Here is a 16,864-nt window from a genome sequence, read left to right on the forward strand (position 1 = left end):
GCCTAAAATTCATTGTTTGCGCTACACCAGACCCAGATGGTAGCACCGTTTCGTCGTGGAACTGTAGCCGTTATTTATTTTTTCGCTTATTTCCGGTTCGGGATCAGCGCGCTCAAACCCTAGCGGTTCGCGTACGCTTCCGGTTCGACACTCTCATATATCTATTGCAAGTCAAATAAGCTTAGAAATTCATTTATTTCACCTTCACATTCTCGCCACCATCGAACACTTCGAAGAACGCTTCCTCGTATTCCTCGGCTGAGCATCATCCACGCGTCCTAGGTCGGTGTTCGGAGACCACTGTGCCGCAGAATAAACGTCCTGCTTCAGCGGGCACGCACGGGCCTTGCAATATATATATATATATATATATATATATATATATATATATATATATATATATACAGAAAATAAGGGTTGGCAGTCAAGAAAACCTCGGAAAGCAAAGGGGAGGTTGTGGCGGGTCATAGATAGAGATGATGAATTTTTTGATTCGAAAAGAAAGTGGTGAAAAAAGCCCGCCGGGTGGCATCCGAACCCACGACCTCCAGAATACCGGTCTGGTGCAATAACCACTACGCTACCGGCGGGGCTGCCTCCCCAGCACTCTCTCAGGTATTTATGTTAAGGTATTTTTGTTTCCTGCACTTGGGGGTGGTAGCCAGCGCCACTCGGACTACTCGGGGTGAAGGGGACCTTCCTTTCAACCCCCGGGCCGTGACTCGAGTGTCTACGACATGTCGAGAGTGGTCGACCAGCGTTGAACCCTCTTAAGCTCCCTTTGGCACCAAGACTGCCGGAACAGAGGCCCTCGCTAAGCATGTAGCGAATCAGAAAATGGGAAATGAGGGGCTCCGTGAAATAAGACCGAAAATAAGGGTTGGCAGTCAAGAAAACCTCGGAAAGCAAAGGGGAGGTTGTGGCGGGTCATAGATAGAGATGAAGAATTTTTTGAGTCGAAAAGAAAGTGGTGAAAAAAGCCCGCCGGGTGGGATCCGAACCCACGACCTCCAGAATACCGGTCTGGTGCGATAACCACTACGCTACCGGCGGGGCTGCCTCCCCAGCACTCTCTCGGGTATTTATGTTAAGGTATTTTTGTTTCCTGCACTTGGGGGTGGTAGCCAGCGCCACTCGGACTACTCGGGGTGAAGGGGACCTTCCTTTCAACCCCAGGGCCGTGACTCGAGTGTCTACGACATGTCGAGAGGGGTCGACCAGCGTTGAACCCTCTTAAGCTCCCTTTGGCACCAAGACTGCCAGAACAGAGGCCCTCGCTAAGCATGTAGCGAATCAGAAAATGGGAAATGAGGGGCTCCGTGAAATAAGACAGTAAATAAGGGTTGGCAGTCAAGAAAACCTCGGAAAGCAAAGGGGAGGTTGTGGCGGGTCATAGATAGAGATGAAGAATTTTTTGAGTCGTAAAGAAAGTGGTGAAAAAAGCCCGCCGGGTGGGATCCGAACCCACGACCGGTATTCTGGAGGTCGTGTCCTTCCCCAGCCCATTAGACGCACTTTCAAAAATAGATGCGAAGAAAAATTCAGGAACTACGCGGCAATGGTTTCTAGAAAGACTGGATTCAGGTATCGTTACCTAGAAGGGTCTAAGTGAATGAACCTTGAAGGATGAAGCCGGCGCTGATATGCTTCAAGAGAGAATTGGTCGCACAAGAAGCGAACGGAAGAAAGTGGAGTAATCATGGCGGCAAACATGGCAGCGTACCAACGCTTTCGTTCAACACAGAGGATGCGGTTTTGAACTTTGGTATGAGATATGATTCGCGAACTTCGGGCGCATGGTTGCTGTGGTAATTGGATTCAATTATTAGGTGAATGACCGGAAATATCGACGCGACGGGACAAAGAAAGGTTAGGAAGAGACTTAGCGTGTGCCCTATGATTGTTAAAAATCATTGTAAAAGCATTCCCCATTTGGCTAATATATTGTAGGTGGCACGTATTGCACTCGAGCAAGTAAACTACGTTGGTGCTCTCAGAGTTAAAATTTCCCTTCAGTTCTACAGAGAAGACCCCTCTTTGACACTATGTAGGGGCCGGTGAGGGGGTAACCCTTTTTGCCAGCCACTGGGTGGCACCATCCTGAGTAAAAATCTGGTGCGTGCTGACGTGTGTTTCCCAGTTCTTTATTTTTTCGGTGGTCTTTATCCCCCCCCCCATTGTTTTGTAAATTCTCATAAAGAGGTCTGCCAGTGTACCTCCATCCTAGGTGTCCCATTTCATTTTTCTGATTTTTTTCTCTTTTTGTTTTACCACGTGTCAGTAATTACTTCTAAGCAGGACACATTGTAGCGCACCTTTTCTCCCAAAAAAGGGCTAGGGTAGTGTATCCCCTCTTATGTGTATATCTCCCGTTTTTTCTTGTTTTGGTGTGAAGACGTATAATTGCTTTTAAACAAGGCACACTGTAGCGCATCTTCCTCTCTCCAAAAGCGCCTTTAAAAACGTGCTGCAGCGTACTGTATTTGTTACTCCGATCAAGACTGGTCCTAAACCCGAAACGTTAGTAAACCGTGTTGCTTTAGTTTTGTGAGACGTGCGTGGGACACCACCTTTTTATATATGTATATTGTAAGCATCGTTGGGCAATCTAGCGGCACTGGTTGGCACAGTCGCTCTTGGTGTGGGATCTTCGGACGGCCGTCAGTGCTTCCTCTTTATCTGTACATTATCATAATCATTAGTGAGCGTGCTCTTGAACTTTCTATTTACCTCTGTAAATATTCATTATTATAGTGTGTACTCAGGCGTTCCTCGCTCGAGCCTCCAATTAAGCGGTCGCCCCGAACATCGGTCTCTCAAAGTCAAAATCAAATTTATTTTTGTGTACAGGTATACAAGCATATTAATATACAGAAGAGAGTCCCAGAGTCCGCAGACTGTAACGGGACCCTCTATAAAAACGCACAAAGTGAGTTTGTCGGAGCAGTGACTAAGAAATAAACATAAGCAAACCTACGGAAGAGAGAAGAGAAGTACACATAACTGCATAGTATTATGATTAGAAAACATTGGTTTAAACTAAGTCACATGTAAATGCACAATATTTGAAGCAACAAAACACAATGTAGTGCAAAACCGTAAGTGTAGACGTATACACAAGTGAATGGCAATAATAACAAAAAAATACAGTGGAAGTCGATACTTGAAGTTAATTACAACAAAAAATTTTTCAAGGAAGTTTTAAAGCTGGTTATAGACGATAATTATTTTACGGCAAAAGGGAGGCTATTCGAAAATGATATTGCAGCGAAGCAAGAAGTTTTCTTTCCGTAATTAGTATGTACAGTCGGTAATAAGAAGGTGTTATTTGCGGCAAACCTGGTGAAAATTTTAATCCTTAAACTATTGAGATCAATAGAACCGTATGAAATATAACTGTGAAGTAACTTGTAAAAAAAGTGTCCTAAATTGTAGTGAAATAAATTGTTTACAGATAGAATTTTATTCTCATGAAGCAGAGCTGCAGCTGAGGAACGATGTGAACTGCGAGTGATAATGCGAATACATTGATTTTGAATGTGTTGAACTGATGAAACGTTGGAAGAGTAGGAGTTACCCCAAGAGGCTAAGCCATAATTAATATGACTGTGAACGAAAACAAAATACAGTGATAATAGTGCTTGATGTGGAAAAAAGGGTCTCGCCTTTAACAATGCAGGGATGCCAAATGCGGTTTTTTGTTTAAGATGAGAGAAATGAAAACAAAACGTGAGACTAGGGTCGAGCACAATGCCAAGAAATGTGGTATGGTCACATGGAGCAATGGGGTAAGTTCCGACCATTAGGTCGGGGACAATTGTGACCTGTTTCTTAGAAGTCCTGAAAATCATAAATTTTGTTTTTTCCGGGTTAATAAATAAGTAATTGTCATGACACCACTTAACGACGCTATTGAGCGCAGTATTTAATTTCGTGGTGAGAGAAATTATTGATTTATCAGATAAGGATATCGTGGTGTCATCTGCATATTAATACGCAATGAAAAGATTGAAGTTAGGAAGGTCATTAATATATAAATTGAAGAGCAGGGGACCTAAAATAGAACACTGGTGTACACCTTGGTTAAATGATTTAGTTTCAGAAAAAGTATCCGCTGCATATACTATAAACTGTCTGTTGAATAGATAGCTTTTTAGGAATGTTAGTGCTGGCCCTGTTACCCCGTATGCTTCTAATTTCTGGAAGAAAACGTCGTGATTGATCGTGTCAAAGGCTTTGCTGAAATATAAAAAAACTGAACCCACGAAATTCCCAGTGTCAATAGATTTTTTTATGTAGTCAGTTAAGGAAAGCAAAGCTAGGTTAGTAGAACGCCCTAATCTGAAACCAAACTGGCATTCATTCAAGAGATTAAATTTAGATAAATAGGTGTTAAGACGTTTAGCAAATAAGTGCTCAATTATTTTACTGGACGATAATTGGACGAAATTGGACGATAATTGGAGATTAATAGTCGGTCGCCTTTTTTGAAGACAGGTATGACCTTTGCTTTTTTGAGAAAGGAAGGAAAAACACCGGACTTGAAGATAAGGTTGATTATGTTACTGAGTGTGTCAGAGATGAGATGTGCCACCAATTTTAAATGACGTATGGAAATCTTATCAAGGCCAGCACTTGTATTATGAGCGAAGAAATCGTGGCGAATACTTCGTTCGCTGTGACAGGGAAAAGAAAAAATGACTGGCTAGCACGTCGGATGTTGTGACGCACGTTTGTATTCTGGCAGGTTTGGGTATAGCTGGAGGCAAAATAATCGCTAAAAGCATTAACCTCCGGTCTCTCCGGTCAACCTTGTCCTCTCAAGTGGTGAGTGGTGCGTCTCGGTCCCGCTTCCTACCCCTTCGGTCCCACTACTGGAGCTGCATTACCGTCGCTAGTTGCCTGGCCCAACCATCCCCATGATGCGAGAGTCGGCCATCACTGTGGTCACCTCCGTTCTGTCACAGTGTATCGTTACGACTCTACAGCGGGACCCGCCATCGTTCGGTCGCCTTCGTGGGGAAGACGTTGAGGAGTGGCTCGATCGCTACGTACGAGTAAGCGCCTGTAAGAGGTGGGACAACCGGGCGAAGCCGCAGAACTTCTCGTGGTCGCTGGACGGAGCAGCCATGTCGTAAGGAGCACCGCATCGCTGACTGGCCCGTTTTCACCGGGCAGATACGCCAGAAATTTGGCTCATCCGCTGCTCGCTCTGGCGCCGCGAAGAAAAAGCTGGACGGTCGCGTGCAACACGCCCAGGAGACGTATACGTCGTATATATAGGATGTTCTTGAGCTGTGTCGTCGCCTCAACAGGAATATGCCGGAGGCAGATCGGGTGCGTCGCAATATGAAGTGGACCGGCTAGCTTCATTTTCAACCCTTGCTGTGCAGAACCCAGCCACAGTAGCCGATATGGTCGCGACGTGTCAACGATCTAACGAGCTGCAATTCATCCGCCTGCAGAATGACACACTGGCACCTGCCTATCTCGCCAATGATGAGCTCCACACGATCATTCGTGCCACAATTTGTGAGCAGCTTGTCAACCAACCGTCACTATGCAGTGCCAGTGGTAATTGCAGCGCTCCTGCACCTGGGCTTCGTGGAATAGTTCAAGAAGAGCTGGCGTCTCGGTCCTGCCTTTCGGTGTCCCCTCTGCCGATAGGGTGACCAACCCGTAGTATTCCGAAGTTGCAAGCCGAACGCCCTTGCCGTTGGCGTTAGTCTCTGCTGAGTCTCACCCCGGGTGGTTTGTGGCAGCTCTTCCTTCGTTATCCCACCCCCAGCCCTACCAGCCGATGTGGCGACACCCCCCCCCCCCCCCCCGGACCTCTCGCACTCGCCGGCCAACATGTTACTATTGTGGAATCCCTGGTCACATCTATACTTTGTGTATGCGACGCCAGCAAGACGAAAGATCCGGCTAAGAAGTCAACGATCGGGATGACTTCTGGCTTGATTGTGGTTACCGTCCATCGTCCTACACGCCCCCTATGCGTCCTTCGTCATGTCCACCTGGCCAACCAGCAATTTATCACGATTCCCGAGAAGTGCGCTGCCGATCTCCGTCACCGCATCGCCGCACGTCGTCTCCTCCTCACCCTGTCTTTCATGAGACTAACCAATAGGCGGGAAACTAGGCCTTGCAGTTTTTAGGGAGAACTGCACCATTTCAAAAATTGAAATTCCCTCAGGTCATCCAGCTAATATGTTATCGGTATCTGTTGAGGGGATTCGTGTACAAGCTTTGATTGATACGGCAGCAAACATTTCGATTATCCACGCTGATTTGTGTTCACGGTTATGAAAAGTGAGGAATCCCTACGCAGGGCCATGTTATTGCGGTTCTAATAAGACTGCACTTACACCTTTTGGATAGGGTACAGTTAGGGTTATGATCGCAAGAGTTACTTACCACATATTCCGTGCTGTGCTTTCTCAATGTGCCCAAAAGCTGATATTGGGCTGGGACTTTCTCTCTTCGACGTCTGCTGTAAGTTCATGTCGTCAACCCACCATCGACATCTAGGTTACAGAAGACATCACTGTTTCCAATTCAATTAAGTCAGCGACTTTGACCGCAGATTGTGTTATATCTCCTAGCTACGAGCACATCTCGCCGATTTCTACTGGAGCCATTACTGGAGGAGATGTCTTTGTTGCGCCCTCTGCTCATTTGCTATCGCGGGGTATTACAATTGGTGCGGGTCTTGTCCGATGGAAGGGACTGCACTCGTTACTGCTCAGAATAAGACACCACAACCAGTTTTGCTTTCCAAGACTTGCACGATTGGATCTGTTAATGACGAAAATGCCGCGGTTCTGCCGCCGGCCGTAACTCCACAGTGTCCACCCAATTCGGTTTTGGCGTTCCCCGCACCTTTTCTTGGTACTGCCATAAGCCCAGAGCTCACTCCATCCCACAAAACATTTCTTCAAGACGTGCTTTCTAAATACCAAGCTTCCTTCGACTCGTGCACCCCCTCTCTTTCGCAGAATTCTACCACAGAGCATTGCATCGAAAATGATGGTCCCGACATCGTTCGCCGTCGTCCATACCGTGTCTTACCCTCTGAAAGAAAAATAATTTCATTTCATTTCATTTATTTACTTTCAGGGCCCGAGGGCATTACAGAAAGGAGTGAGGTTTAGGAACAAAAAAAAAATGTGCAAACAATACATTCAAAGCACTTCTTGTTGGGTGATGATTTTGAAGTTATTTACGTCCGTGATGGAGGCGATAACGGCGGGAAGGTGGTTCCAGTCCCTGCTAGTTCGTGGAATGAAAGAGTCATGATAAAGATAAGTTCGACTAGATGGCACACCAACTTTTCAACCATGATCCAAACGGGATGAAATATAGGAGGGGTTTGTGAAAAGCTGTTCTTTTAAAATGGGGTTGTGATGAAAGATTTTGTGAAAGAGTGAAAGCCGTGAACACTTTCGACGCAATGACAGATCAGGCAAATTTAGCGACTTCTTCATTGCAGTTATGCTAGAATGGCGAGAATAGTTACAAAATACGAAACGAGCTGCACGGTTTTGAATCGATTCGAGGGCGAGGATGAGAGTATGTTTGGAAGGATCCCAGATGGCCCATGCGTATTCTAATTTCGGACGTACGAGTGTTTTGTAAAGAGTTAGTTTCAGTGATGAAGGTGCAGATGAAAATGTGGCCGATGGCCGATGCAATGTGGACGATGAAAATATGACAATGTGGCCGACATGCTCAAGCGCAAGATAATACGTCCCTCGGAAAAGCCCGAGGTCTTCCTCTGTCGCCTTGGTGGAGAAGAAGGATGGCTCAGTGCGCTTCTGCGCTGATTACACAGCGTAAAATAAGATATCTCGGAAGGATGTGTACCCAATGCCCCGCGTTGACGATGCTCTGGACTGCCTTCAAGGCGGTGCGTATTTTTCCAGTCTGGACCTACGGTCCGGTTACTGGCGAATTCCGCTGCGTGAGTCGGACGAAGAGAAGAGGGCATTCGCCACGCTATGGCCTCTACGAGTTCAACGTGATGCCGTTCGGGCTGTGCAATGCTCCTGCCACGTTCGAACGGATGATGGATACAGTTTTCGGTGGCCTAAAATGGAAAACCAGCTTCTGCTATCTTGACGATATTGTTACGTGGAACAGGACATAAACCATGAGATGCGGATTATGTATTTGACACTATTTACATGGCGGCTATCGCCGAGCTCACACCGGCTGTGCGCTGTTGTTGTTGTTGTTGCGCCACTTCCTCGTCTTCGTCTACGGTTGTACATCGGGGATTGTCCACTTGTTCGTAACATCACCCCCCAGCCAAAGACGACCGTCCCGGTCGTGCTCGGTCACCGTGAATGGATGGGTGCGGTGACGATGGGATGCGATGTGTATTAACACTGCAGTCCTTTCCACGGCAAATGACGGTGGCGGTCTCCGATGTCGACTGGTCCCCGAACATCGACGCCCACAAGGCCACGGCGAACCGATGAGGGTGCACAGAACCGTACCGGCCGAAAAGGCTGGGGACACGGCTGGGCGACACGTCTTCGCTGGTCATATCTCGTCGCGTCTTGGTTCTTTATCGGCTTCTCACGGGCTGCGGACACGCGGCGGGGGTATCGTCATGTGCTCGTCGCGGCGGAGCTGGGGCATCCCGACACGGCCCGCGTACCCCCGATGTTTGCGCCGGTACCGAGACGGAGCGACGCCGGGGCCAGGACGGGGAGAAACCCGCACACTCCACCAAACATGTTACGTGGCACAGGACATGAACCATGAGATGCGGATGATGTATTTGACACTATTTACACAAGATGTTACGAGGCGAGGATGCTGTAGAAAGATGTATTTGTAAATTCAAAGCGCCAGAAGCTGGGTGCCACTAGTACACACCGAGGGAAGCACAACCACCACACCTCGTCCTCTTCTTCCACGGGAACTGGTCGCACAATCCCCGTTCACTTAACCTGTGGCAAATCCCCACATAACCGCAAAGTTTGTTAGCCGCCTGTCGGTGCCTTGTGTCATTTTTTCCCGGCGGAACGAGCGCCGTCGCGGCGCTATGGGGTTACAGTGTCCGGAGGACAATATGGCTTGAGTTGTACAACATGTACAATGTCTGTAGAAGCAGCGTGACTCGACGGTGTCGACGCCACGGCAGAGATCTCGTACGTTACGTCAGTAACTTGGCGCTAGACGTCAAAGGGACCACAGGAGCGGGGCAGAAGCGTTTCAGATAGGCCGATACGGCGGGTAGGTTTCCAGAGGAGGACACGGGATCCAGGAGCTAAGTGCGCCACTCGATGTCTTCGGTCATAAATCGTTTTCTGATCAGTTTGGGAGGAACAAAGCCGGTTGCGGGCAATCTGCCTAGCGTGGTCAGCGCGAGCAATAGCGTCCCAAGCGTACTCCGATCGTACTGAGGGTTGGTCAGCCGACATAGGCATGAGGGTGTCCAGTGGTAGGGTGGGCTCAGTCCATAAAGGAGGTAGAACGGCGAATACCCAGCCGTAACATGCCGCGACGAATTATACGCAAACGTCACGTACGGCAGGAAGACGTCCCAGTCGCGGTGATCTGCGGAAACGTAGCAGGAAAGCATATCGGTCAAGGTACGATTTAAGCGTACGGTAAGTCCGTTAGTCTGGGGATGGTAAGCTGTAGTTATCTTATGTTTAGTAGAACAGGACCGGAGGATGTCGTCAACGACTTGAGAGAGAAAGCAACGGCCACGGTCGGTGAGCAACTGACGTGGAGCCCCATGCTGAAGAATGACGTCGCGAAGAAGGAAATCTGCCACATCAGTGGCACAGCTAGTCGGCAAAGCACGCGCGATGGCGTAGCGTGTAGCGTAATCCGTGGCGACTGCAATCCACTTGTTTACCGATGTCGACCGGGGGAAAGGGCAAAGCAAGTCCAGGCCAACCCGGCAAAAAGGTTCTACCGGGATGTCGAGTGGCTGTAGTGTTCCCGCAGGGAGCGATGTTGGTGTCTTGCGGCACTGACACTGATCGCAAGAACTGACGTAGCGGCGCACGGAACGGTACAGGCCGGGCCAGAAAAACCGCTGGCGTACGGGTCCATACGTGCGAGAAATGCCGAGGTGACCAGCAGTAGGCATGTCGTGAAGCTGCTGGAGGACAGTGGAGAGCAAATGCGCAGGGACAGCGAGCAAAAGTGCCGGCCCGTCAGGACGGGTATTGCGGCGGTACAAAATCTTATCGCGCAGCACGAACATTCCTGTCGATGTGTCAGGTGAGGCAGAGTTGATGTTGATGATCGATCGTAATGCTGGGTCACGACGCTGTTCTTCCGGAATATGGAGGAGTCCAGATATGGCACACAGAAAGACTGCGTCGTCATCGTCAGAAGTGTCATGTGGGTCGACCGGATGGCGAGATAAGCAATGACCATCTTGGTGCAAGCGTCCAGATTTGTAGTTTACGTCGAATGAATATTCCTGTAGGCGCAATGCCCACTGACCTAACCTGCCTACGGGATCTTTTAGCGAAGAGAGCCAGCACAGCGCGTGGTGGTCTGTTATGACTGTGAACGAGCGGCCATGCAGATAAGGCCGAAACTTGGCGACAGACCACACGAGGGCGAGGCATTCTCGTTCTGTAATGAAGTAGTTGCGCTCTGAGGTGGAAAGAAGGCGGCTGGCATAGGCAATAACCCGCTCAAGACCATCCTGTCGTTGCGCCAAAACAGCCCCGATTCCGTACCCACTGGCATCTGTGCGTACTTCTGTGGGTGCATAAGGGTCAAAGTGAGCCAGAAGCGGAAAGTAGGTGAGTACGGATATAAGGTTGGCAAAAGCGGCAGCGTGCTCGGAGCTCCACGAAAACGGGACGTTTTTCTTCAAGAGGTTGGTGAGGGGTCTAGCAATATTAGCAAAGTTTTTGATAAGCGTCGAAAATACGAAGAAAGTCCGAGAAAGCTTCGAACGTCTTTCGTCGACCGCGGTGCTCGAAAGACCTGAACTGCGCGAACTTTATCAGGCTCGGGACGAACCCCCTTCGCGTCGACGAGGTGTCCGAGGATCGTGATTTGCTGACGTCCGAAATGGCATTTGGAGGAATTCAGCTGAAGACCGGCGCGACGGAAAAGAGTTAGAATTTCCGAGAGGTGTTCTACGTGGGTAGCAAATGAGGGAGAAAATACGATGACGTCATCCAAGTAACAGAGGCCGGTGGACCACTTGAAGCACTGGAACAGCGAGTCCATCATGCGCTCGCATGTGGCTGGAGCGTTACAAAGGCCGAATGGCATCACTTTGAACTGGTACAGACCATCGGGTGTTATGAAGGCGGTTTTTTCACGGTTGATTTCATCTACGGTGATTTGCCAATATCCAGACCGAAGGTCGATGGATGAAAAATACTTAGCGTCGTGAAGGCAGTCAAACGCGTCGTCTATCCTTGGGAGGGGATACACGTCCTTCTTTGTGACTGCATTGAGATGCCGATAATCTACGCAAAACCGCCATGTGCCATCTTTTTTCTTCACCAGCACTACGGGAGAGGCCCAAGGACTGCAAGAACTTTCAATGATGTTCTTGGCTAGCATCTTATCGACTTCTTGTTGGATAATTCGCCGCTCTGCACGAGAGACTCTGTAAGGGCGTTTGTGAACGGGGCCTGCGCTGCCGGTGTTGATCCGGTGGCTGACTGAGGAGGCTTTCCCTAAAGGGCGATTGTCCAGGTCGAAAATGTCTCAAAAGGAAGCGAGGAGGCAGCGGAGCTGATCGGCTTGGGGAGGCAGCAAATCTGGGGCCAACGTTTTCTCAAAAGGTTGGGTCGGGGTAGTCTCGTCCGGAATGTGAGGGCCAGTGTTTTGTTGGCAATCAACGGCCAATGCAGACCCATGGCATTCCTCTAAAGCGGAGAGGTGACCTAGAGTGATGGCTTGCGGCAGAAGTTGGGTAGAAAACCTGAAATTTAGGAAGGGAAGAGATGTCCGATTTTGCGTGATCGTGACGACTGTGTGGGGGAGGGTTACATTGCGCTCTGGTAACACGGCTGTTATTGGAGAAATGACACAATCGATCCATTGATCGTAGGGTTTAACGCGCCGACGCAACGCAGGCGATGAGGCGCGCCGTAGTGGAGGGCTCCGGATTAATTTTGACCACCTGGGGATCTTTATCGTGCGCCGAAATCTCGTACACACGGGCGTTTTTGCTTTTCGCTCCATCAGAAAAGCGGCCGCCGCGACCGGGAATCGAACCCGCGACCTCGTGCTCAGCAGCGCAACGCCTTAGCCACTGAGCCACCGCGGCGGGTGACATAATCACCGTCAGGAACAGAGGGAGGTACACACAGTGGTACGTAAGAAAGAGCTTGAGGCGGCAAACGGGTGTCTTCGAGGCAGCACAGACGGGGCAAGGGTTCATCGACGCTGATTGGCGACAGGGGTAGATCAAGGTGGACGAGCCCGAGAGAACAATCGATCAGCGCAGAATGGTCCGACAGAAAATCTTGGCCGAGAATGAGGTCATGGGTGGAATGCTCTGAAACGGTGAACAAAACAGAGCTATCATGACCAGCAATTGTGACGCGGGCAGTGCAGATGCCCGCAATGGCAGCAGTTCCTCCGTCAGCGACTCGGAGACAAGAAGTGGCTGGCGTCAAAACTTTGCGCAGGCAAGAGCGAAGTCGCGCACTCATCACGGACACCTGCGCCCCTGTGTCTATCAGTGCACTCACAGAGACACCGTCACGTTTGACGTCTAACAAGTTCTTTTCGGCAGGCAGCGTTGTTAGAGGATTTTCGGGTCGTCGGGAAAATGCAGCGGTACCTCGCGGCGCTGCATCGTCTAGTTTTCCTGGTTGGAGCGTGGTTATGGCGAGGAAGAGCGGCGGGGCGAACGGGACTGACGGGTCTGCGGTGACGGCGAACGACCGGACCAGCGACTGTCGGTAGAATTGGAGAAGGTTGGGGGTGGCGTCTGGCGGCTAGTGTAGAAGCGTCGATTTCCCTTGTCGGTGTACCGGGAGAAGTTGATCGGGGGCGATTGGAACGAGCGGTTATGGCAGTAGCGGGCGAAGTGGCCGGCGCGGCAGCAGTTGAAGCAAATTGGGCGGTCATCGGGCGTCCTCCATTCATGTGGGTTGCGGTACCGGAAGCGTGGCGGTATATTGTCGCGTCGAGGCGCTTGAAAGGAAGGAACCGGGCGATCATTTCGATGAGTGACGGCGCAAATAGGCTGCAATCCGAGATGGATGAGCTCGTCACGTACAACGGCTTGTATCAGAGATACAGCAGGCATATTGCAAGGGTTGTTGGTTAGGCTGAGCACCGGCTGGAGCCATGGCCTCAAGTTCGCGACCCACTATTATGGTCACATTTTCGGAAGTCGGTGCTGCACCTGTCGAAGAGAACTGAGGAGGTGTTGGCAATACGTTGTCGGAGCACGACGAGCTTGGAGCCGTGTTCGGAAGTCGTGTGAAATGTTGAACGATGCGACGGCTTTTCGCCGGCTCAAAGCAGCAACATTCAGCGATAATACCGTCTACTTTGTCACAGTTCTTAAAAACCAGGAGGTTGAAGGCATCGCCCGCTATCCCCTTCATAACGTGGTGCACTTTGTCCTCTTCGGACATTTGGCGGTCAACTTTTTGGCAAAGGGCCAGTACGTCGAGGATGTACGCGTCGTGGGACTCAGTGGGACTCTGCACGCGAGAAGCGAGATTGTTCTTTTTGTGAGCTTCCCACTAGCGGACGTCCCGAAAATGGCTTTGAGGTCTTCTTTGGCACCGTCCCAGCTGGTGAGGCGGGCCTCATTGATGAGAAACCATGTTTGGGCCATACCTTTGAGGCAGAAAGACAGGTTGGCGAGCATGATAGTCTGGTCCCAGCGGTTGTTGTCACTGACGCGCTCGTACATCTTGATCCAGTCTTCCACATCCTCGTCAACTGTGCCATAGAAGAAGGGAGGGTCCTGGGGATGTGACAAAATTATGTGGGAGCTTGTCAAAGAGGCAGTCGCCGCTGGGGCCTCGTTGCGAAGCGGGGGTGTCATGGTTCCAGTAGCGACTGTGTCGTCCGAGCGAAGCTCGGTGAACGAAATCTGGCGACCGCTGCGTAGCTCCGCCGTCTCCGTAGACTCCCGCACCCCACCACAAGCTGTTACGAGGCGAGGATGCTCTAGAAAGATGTATTTGTTAATTCAAAGGTCCAGAGGCTGGGTGCCGCTAGTACACACCGAGGGAAGCACAACCACCACACCTCGTCCTCTTCTTCTACGGGAACTCGTCGCACAATCCCCGTTCACTTAACCTGTGGTAAATCCCCACATAACCGCATAGTTTGTTAGTCGCCTGTCGGTGCCTCGTGTCAATATTCTCATCTTTACGTCCACATTTTCCGAGCGCCTCAAGCGTCTGGAAGAAGTATTAGCACGCCTTGCCCGCGCTGGGCTTCAGCTTAATGCAAAGAAATGCTGCTTTGCGAGCAAGACAATTAAGGTATTGGGCCATGTGGTCAGCAAAGAGGGCATACAACCTGACCCTGGCAAGATCATCCCTGTTGTCGATTTCCCTCGTCCGCTCCACTTCAAAGATCTACGGAGCTTTCTCGGCTTGGCTTCGTACTTCCGTCGCTTCGTGCGTACCTTCGCGGCCATTGCTTCTCCTCTACACAAGCTTCTAAAGTCTGGCTTGCCCTACGACTGGTCGAGTGAATGTGAAACAGCCTTTCAAGCTCTTAAGGGCGCTCTCATGTCTCGACCTGTTCGGCGCCACATCGACAAAAAGAGCCCCACAATACTCCACACGGACGCCAGCGGTCATGGCCTTGGCGCTGTCCTCGAGTGGGACGCCTAGAATCAGGAAAGAGTAGGTGCCTATGACAGCTGCATCTTACTGGTACTCACCTACGGGGCAGAAAGTTGGAGGCTCACTAAGAGGGTTCAACTTAAATTGAGAACGACTCAGCGGGCAATGGAGCGGAAAATGATAGGTGTAACATTAAGGGAGAGGAAGAGAGTGGAGTGGGTCAGGGAGCAAACTGGTGTTAAAGACATATTAGTAGAAATTAAGAAGAAGAAATGGACGTGGGCAGGACATTTAATACGAAGGCAAGATAACCGCTGGTCATTAAGGGTAACAGAGTGGATCCCTAGAGAAGGCAAGCGTTGCAGGGGGCGGCAGAAAGTTAGATGGGCAGATGAGATAAAGAAGTTTGCGGGTATAAATTGGTCATAGTTGGCACAGGACCGAGGCAATTGGAGAAAAATGGGAGAGGCCTTTGCCCTGCAGTGGGCGTAGATAGGCTGGTGATGATGATGTGATGATGATGAGGTGCCTATGCCAGTTGTTCACTGACAATTGCTCAACAAAACTACACCATCACGGAACAAGAGTGCCTTGTAGTGGTGTGGGCTGTTCAAATATTCCACCCATACCTTTATGGCCGCCACTTCATTGTAACTCCCACCACGCTCTGGGCTGGTTGTCTTCCCTCATGAACTTGCCTGGACGCCTAGGCCCATGGGTTCTCCGCCTCCAGCAGTAAGATTTCGTCATCCCACATAAGTCCGGGTGCAAACATCTCGATGCCACCGCCCTGTATAAATTCCCACTGACCTCCATTACGTCACCTGCTGTGGAGATCCCGAAAACCGTATTCTCAGTTGCACCCGTTCCGTCTCCTGCCATGGAAGACGCCCAGAGCTTCTTTCATTACAGAGGGTGGATGCATACTGTGGTCCTGTCAGTGACTACCTTACCAGTGGCGTACCACCTCTTAACAGTCGTGCTCGCCGTCAAATCGACAAGTTACAGCTTCTGCATGGCACGCTTCACCATGGCAACACCACCCTACCGGCCACAAATGGGTCTCTGTCGTACCCCGTTTCCCTCGCACATCTATTTTGGAAGTGTGTCACGAGGATGCCACGGCTGGGCACCTTGGATTTACGAAGACTTATGAGAGAGTCAACAGCTATCTCAACAGCTGTCGCAAAATACGTCTCGTCATCTTCATCTTGCCAGCGTGGCTAACATTCGGCGCCTCCCCCTGCCGGTTTTTTTCAGTCCCTTGCTTTGTCCCTTTGCGCCCTTTCAGATGGTCGCAATCGGCTTGTATGGACCTTTGTCCATCACGCAGTCCGTTCATCGGTGGATAGTGACGGCGGTCGATCACTTGCCAAATATGCTAAAAGTGCACCTGTACGCTCCAGGACAGCCGCAGCAGTCGCCGAATTTATCCTATATCACATCATTTTGCGCCATGGTTCACCGCGCATACTTAGAGACCGACGGCGAACCTTCCTGGCAACCATTGTTGGGGAGCTCCTGCGTTATTCCAACATCCTGCACAAGACTACTTCCGGTTACCATCTCCAGACGAAAAGCTCAGCTGAATGGTTCCATCGAATCCTTTCTGATATGATCTACAAGTATATAAGTCCCGACCAACGCAACTGGGACATCATCCTCCCGTTTGTCACCTTTGCTTATAACAATACACTTAAGCGTACTACTGGCTACTCTCCGTTCTTTCTCGTCTTCGGCCGCGCACTCTCCTATACATTCGAGTCAACTTTCTTCGCTGCTCCTGTTTCATCCGACGCACAAAGCCATGAGCAGTACATTTCACGGCTCGCACATTGCCGAGAACAAGCACGCTTGCACACTGAAGCTCATCAGCAAGTCAGAAAGACAACATACGACTCGACACATTCCTCCGTTCGTTTTCACACTGTTGATGAGGTGCTCCTCTGGACCCACGAAAGGAAGCCCGGCCTTTGTGAGAAGTTCCTTCAGTGTTTCCACGGCCCTTACGTCATCCTGGAAGAGACTTCTGCAGTTAATTACGGCATAGCACCGATAGGCCCCGTAACAGACCGTCATCGCCGTGGTGTCGA

General features: G+C 50.1%; 1 non-coding gene across 1 annotated transcript; it reads right to left on the reverse strand.

Annotated features, from left to right (window-relative positions):
• Positions 1-980: 980 nt before the first annotated feature.
• Trnat-ggu (transfer RNA threonine (anticodon GGU)) lies at positions 981-1,053 on the reverse strand. Its single transcript has one exon. It is a non-coding gene; the product is annotated as a tRNA-Thr (tRNA).
• Positions 1,054-16,864: the final 15,811 nt, after the last annotated feature.

Source organism: Haemaphysalis longicornis, unplaced genomic scaffold (assembly GCF_048455015.1).
Source record: "Haemaphysalis longicornis isolate Haplotype H1 unplaced genomic scaffold, Haemaphysalis longicornis Haplotype H1 scaffold_9, whole genome shotgun sequence".
NCBI classification, from domain to species: Eukaryota; Metazoa; Arthropoda; class Arachnida; order Ixodida; family Ixodidae; genus Haemaphysalis; species Haemaphysalis longicornis.